This window comes from Saccopteryx bilineata, chromosome 1 (assembly GCF_036850765.1).
Source record: "Saccopteryx bilineata isolate mSacBil1 chromosome 1, mSacBil1_pri_phased_curated, whole genome shotgun sequence".
In the NCBI taxonomy this organism is placed as follows: Eukaryota; Metazoa; Chordata; class Mammalia; order Chiroptera; family Emballonuridae; genus Saccopteryx; species Saccopteryx bilineata.
Window position 1 is genome coordinate 311,441,093 of NC_089490.1, and position 6,562 is coordinate 311,447,654.

Sequence of the window (6,562 nt, forward strand, 5' to 3'; positions counted from 1 at the left end):
TTCAAGCTGATGGCTTTGAAATTTCTATTCTATTGACTCTGAATTTGATAAGTCCTGTTCAAATCTATTGGTGTTTTAACTAATGTACTCTTTTAGTGTAATTTTAAAAAATCCTTTGTGTTAAAAAAAGTTAATTTAGGTGTTATATAATTATTTATTCTTAATATTCATGTCTTTCATTAATTCAAAAATATTCTTAGTCATTATCTTTCAAAATATTGCTTTTCTTCCACTCTCCATTCTCTCCTTTGAAAACTTCTATTGGTAGACCTTGTACATCTTCCTTCTTTCCTCCATGTCTGTTAAACTCTCTTTCTTATTTTTGATTTCTTAAAAGTTTTGGGGCTCATATTCAGTGTATGTTCCTTAGTTATATACTTCAGATCATGAGCTTTCTATTTAGGAAATTAAGTTTTTAAGTTACAATTATAATTTTTTATTTTAATTAAAAAAAAATTTAAGCCTATCTTTTATAGTATCTAATTTTTCTATGCTTACTGTTCTTTCTTATTCTTAAATTATTTTTATAATATATATACATATTTAATAGTACCATAAGCTGAATTTTGGGGGAGGAAAGCTTGGAGAATGTATAAATATGCTGTTTATTGAAACCAATAACTTTCACAGATGGTAGATTGTTTCCTCCTCTATCTTATAATTTTCAGAATTTGAGTTTATCTTCAGTGGGTACTTTTTTCTGTACAGACTTGAATTTATAAATACCTTCCAAAGTAGCTTCTTTGTTTATTTGATTTTTCTTTGCCAGGCTGCTGAGTGGTACCACCAATAGGGACAAGCTTTTACATTAACTCGCTGTTGGGGGGCCTGTTGGGGGTCATAGGACAAGTTTTCTTGGGCCATGCAGAGGTTGCAGATCCATATGCATAAAAAATTTATTTTCAGACCCTAAGTCCTTATCTGAAGTAAACTTGGGGCTTTCATTTCTTAGGCATTGACAAGTGTCCTTTGAGTCTCCCTTGGACAGTGGGGAAAGTTTTCTAGCCCTTTCAGAGGTACATCCCTTTCAGTATCCCTGCGTAGGTTTAAAATCCATGTCCCTAAATATTAGAGCTAATTTCTAAGTTTCAACATCATCCCTTCCCAACATGGTTGCTGCATAAGTAGTACCCATGTTAAATTCTTTACTAAAGGCACACTTTTTATTTTGGATATGATAATTCTAAATTAAGAATCCTTTCATAGGAAAAAATAAGACTGGTTTTATAGAAAAGTCAGTCCATTGAAGATTTCATTTCCTTGTATGAAAACAATATGATGCAGTGGAGTCATGGACGACTTTGGTAAAAGCAAACAAGAGAAGAAAACACAAGAAGCAAATGTAATACATAAATTATGGGTTCAAACTAAGTGGAAACTTAATGTATAAAATTATAGAAAGTTTTACAAGTAATGTAAATCGAGACAAGTGATGGAAGAATTGAACTGAGTTATCATGCAGCAAACACTCAGAAGGACGTGTATGTCATACATGTGTTACATAAATTCCATCTTTGTACATAGACACTTTCAAGAGTTCCCCCTCAAAAATGGGTCACAACAGGAGTCCCGGGTTCGATTCCCAGCCAGGGCACACAGGAGAAGCGCCCATTTGCTTCTCCACCCCTTCCCCTCTCCTTCCTCTCTGTCTCTCTCTTCCCCTCCCGCAGCCGAGGCTCCATTGGAGCAAAGTTGGCCCAGGCGCTGAGGATGGCTCCATGGCCTCTGCCTCAGGTGCTAGAATGGCTCTGGTAGCAACAAAGCAATGCCTCAGAGGGGCAGAGCATTGCCCCCTGGTGGGCATGCTGGGTGGATCCTGGTCAGGCGCTTGTGGGAGTCTGTCTGACTGCCTCCCCATTTCCAAACTCAGAAAAATACAAAAAAAAAAAAAATGGGTCACAAAACCCAATGTGAGCATGTTGACCCACACACAGACCAACACCACTTTACCTCTAAATCCCTAAACAAATGCCTACTTCTTTTGTCTATTCAAACACATCAGAATTTTTAAAAATTATTCTCTTGTGTTTTTTCTATTTTATCTATAACTCTAACAAATATGTAGACTAAAATTTAAAAAAAAGTAAGCCTTCTTGTGCCATGGGAGCTTATAAGAGGTGAGAAAGATGGGATAGGGTACAGTTTGTAGGAGTCTCTGATAAGTTAGATCAATACAATTGTTTTCTAAGCATTCTGCTTAAGTGGTTTAGGTAACTTATGCTTCAGCTGACTTTCTTCCTTTTTCAATTTTCCCAAAATTATGCCACAGATTCATTAACTACTCACTAATCAAATACAATCCCAAAGCACATTTAACCTGTCTAGAACCTTTCTGGTATATGTCTGGGTTAATAGAAAATTAAAAAAGATCTTGCCTCATCTGCACCTTTGCAAGGCAACTCAGCTATTCATGTCCACAAACAGGATGTGCATCTCCTAGGCTAACAAGGCCGTGCTAAACTGGTAAGCCTTCCACCTCTTTCTAAACCACTGAAGTATCTATGAGACCTTAGTCATCTTCCTTCTCTTCCCCTTCTTTTTCTTCCCTCCATCTCCTTTTGTCCTCAAATGTGATGCTCCATTAACAAACAGTACTGTACTCTCAGAGTGTCTAAAGGGAGGACACTGGGCAAGGAGAGGAAGAAAGTTTTATCTTTTCATGTAATGGTTTTAGTGGAATCTATCTGTTAGCACACTAGGCCTCGTCTATGAAGGAGAACACTAGGGATCAAGAAAATCTGGGGGATGTAGACTGGATCCTAGAGTTCAAAAAATTTAAAATAGCTCTGAAGCATAGCCTCATGGTTCTTATTCTTACTTTGCACATCTATTTTGATGTTAAAGAAAAGACAGAAGCCTTGGGAGCTATCTTATCATTTCCTATTCCAAAGGGGTAGAATATTTTAGTTTAGGTCAGTCATCATGTCAGTTTAAGAGGATTAACATTGCTCGTTATAAACCTCCTGCTCTGCCCATTTTATTCAGTTGTATTCTAACATTTCTTACTCCTCTGCTAGGTTGTAAAGTCTTAAAAGTCAGGGATTATGATAATTAGCATGACACTGAGTAGAGCTCACGGGATATTTAAGAAATAGGATGGAATCATATTATTCCTAATTCAGTGTCCTGGCTCAGGACACCATTCAGTGCCCGGGAACATGATCACCCTATCCAAGTAACATTGTGATGCTGATCACAGCAAAAGGGAAACATCTCTCAGAAGAAACCAGGAGGTCTCCTTCTAGTCAATACAAAGAAGACAAAGTGATGATTCATATAATCCCAATGAGGCAATCATTAGACAATAGGAATTAAAGTCAAGCTGCAATTATGAGTTATAAGAGTTATGATTTAACTTTGAATATCCAGGTTGTTTTGCTCCTTGGTTAAATAATGGGCAGCACACCTTATATACAGACAAAACCAAAAGGCTCAGTTTATTTGATTTTGTCATTTAAACACTCTTTATGCACAAATATATTTTAGTTTTATGACTATGAAGAAAATAAAATGAATCATATACATTTTCTTCAATTTCAGAAGTCTTTTGTTTATATTCCTAGGAGTTATATTTATTCCAAATTAAGTACTCAAATATCACATCTAATATCAAATATCCACATTATTGTTAATAGATATTTGAAATGAAGACTATAGAATACAGTTTTGTCCATAGGAAAGCCTCTCCTAATGTAATTGGCATATCAGTTGCTCTTGAGAGAGCATGAAACCTGCTATCTCTTAAGCAATATAACTGATAAAGAATTCTCACCATGTTAAAAGAGATGCTTAGTAAGAAAAGAAGGAAAAAGCCACTATGATTAACACAGCTTTTCTCCTGGCTTTTGGTAAAAAAAAAAAAAAAAGAAGAAGAAGAAAGAAAGAAATAGCCATGTGTCTTTCTTAAGCCCTTTTAACCCCTTCGTGTAGCCCTTAACACAACTAAACTTTCTCTACCCGTCAACGTCCTTAGCAATTTTGACTTTCCACAGAGTGTTTCCCACACAATGGGTATTCAGAATACTGTCGTGCATTTCTCAATTTTGACATGCTGGCTTTACGGCAGGTTCTTTGTATAAACTTCTTGAACTGCTTTGACGCTATTGTCAACACTTCTGTCAGAGTGGCTTCTCCTCATGCTACCTGTTGATTTTGAGAGATGCCTAATAAATAACACTTGTATACACATCCTTGCCAGAATAAATTACTATGTTGTACCCTGGTCATTTGACTCAAAGCTCCCTGCTTTGTAATGATCTATGTAGAGCAAGAATAGAGCACAAAAGATCATTCCTTCCTTATCATGTAATGTCTTTCCAATTTTATTTTAGTCATCAGAGTGCCTGACTGATATGCTAAATAAATAGAAACTTAAAAATCAAAACTCATCAGCACATTGAGCTATACATGTTTTCAGTGAACCTATTGGGTACAATAGTAATTCATCTGACGTCTCACTGAACATTGGCAGAGTAATGAAATCTGACTACAGTAGCTTCTTAAATTTTACTAGTTATATAATTAAACTTTATATGTGATCAGTTTAATCTTCTTGTCACTTGTTTAAACTTTTTTGAAAAGTATTTTTCAATCTGTAAGTTAAAAGGCTTTTAAAGCTTATTCTGACAATAACATGTACAAGAATTAATAGACCAACTTCTTTGAAATCCTAGTTCAGAAATTAATGTAAATTATCAACTTTTTAAAAAAAGTCTTGTCTCCATGCTGCTTCAGATGGTAACTAAATAACTCATCATGTTCCTGAGATGTTCATTAAAAAATGAAGAATGAAGTAATCATTTCACAATATATACTTATATCAATCATTATGTTATACACCTTTCAGGCGTCCCCAAACTACGGCCCGCGGGCCACATGTGGCCCCCTGAGACCATTTATCTGCCCCCCCCCGCCGCACTCCCGGAAGGGGCACCTCTTTCATTGGTGGTCAGTGAGAGGAGCACTGTATGTGGTGGCCCTCCAACGGTCTGAGGGACAGTGAACTGGCCCCCTGTGTAAAAAGTTTGGGGACCTCTGCATGCTATATGTCAGTCATATCTCAGTAAAACTGGGGAAAATGTTGAGACTCCTGATTGCTTCTTCTCTTCCCACTGCTGCCTATACGGGGTCATCTACCTTTTGGTGCATACAAAAAGCAAGTAGCAGTTGGACAGGAAAAGAATGGCATTGAAAAGGATTTTTATCAACAAAGCTTTGAGAGATTACAGAAAGCTTTTTAACATGACGGTGTTAAACTGAACTGCAAAATAAAATTTGCTATGTACTTAACACCAAAGGCAGAAATAAAAAAGTCTTGCATTATATTGGCTTTCTGGTTCAACTTGACAGAACAGAATTATATAGCAAAGTCTGGTTATCATCAGGCTGCCTCAGAACATGGCCTTGCTGTCTTGCTCACACACCAGTCCTCATGGCTGCAATAGATGAGACCTGAGACTTTGGCACTGGTGTTGCATTTTATGAGGACACCAATGAGGATTCTTAGAAAACTAACTACAGAATGTATTCTTATATAATGAAGGAACTTCCCCAACTCACAAATGCCAATTTTCCAGTGGACCTTCAAAGGATGTCTATTTTTGGCCACTCTGTCTAAGGCCACAGAGCTCTGATTTTTGCTTTAAAGCAGGGTTCGGGGATCTTTTTGGCTGAGAGAGCCATGTACGCCACATATTTTAAAATGTAATTCCATGAGAGCTATACAATGTCTCATGTACGTTAAGCATTATCCAATAAAAATTTGGTGTTGCCTTGGAGGACAGCTGTGATTGGCTCCAGCCACCCACAATCATGAACATGAGCAGTAGGAAATGAATGGATTGTAATACATGAGAATGTTTTATATTTTAACGTTATTATTTTTTTTATTAAAGATTTGTCTGTGAGCCAGATGCAGCCATCAAAAGAGCCACATCTGGCTCGCGAGCCATAGGTTCCTGACCCCTGCTTTAAAGAATCCTGAAAAACATAGATCTGTGTCAGCATTTGTTCCAATTCACAATTCAGAGTTCTATCTTTGGGGCAAAAAAAGCATTTAGTGAATATTTGGGAATCAATCAAAGTAAATGGAAGGTTTATGATGCTACCCATCTTAAAAAGTCTTATCTAAGGTTCTCAGTTGGATGTACTACTTGATCAATGAAAAAATGACCAGTTTCTTTCAGAGGGACAGTTACTATCTAATAACTTCGTAGCTGCCTGTACAAAAGAGATGCCTGTTGTTTTAGATTTATAAGAGGGTTATGATCATCACTGCTACTTTATTGCAATCTTAATTACTGATCATGCAAAATGCCTAAATGCTTGAAAAACTTTAAGAAAATCCCTTTAGGTTTATAAAAATTATAACAAACAGAATTGCAGGAAAAATTGTATTTCATAATGCTAAAAATGTTTCATTTTATAGTTGAATTGCCTTCTGAATAAATATATAAAACTTGAAAAAAAACTGGGAAAAAATATGGGTGGAATGGATGATTGACCCTGTTTCTCTGTCAACATGAGAGAATGACAGTTGAGGGACTAGCAGTGATGCAACATT

The 6,562-nt window shown here is 36.4% G+C and overlaps 1 pseudogene; it reads left to right on the forward strand.

The window, feature by feature from the left end:
• The first annotated feature begins 1,291 nt into the window (after positions 1-1,291).
• On the forward strand, positions 1,292-6,328 carry LOC136319538 (S-formylglutathione hydrolase pseudogene; annotated as a pseudogene).
• Positions 6,329-6,562: the final 234 nt, after the last annotated feature.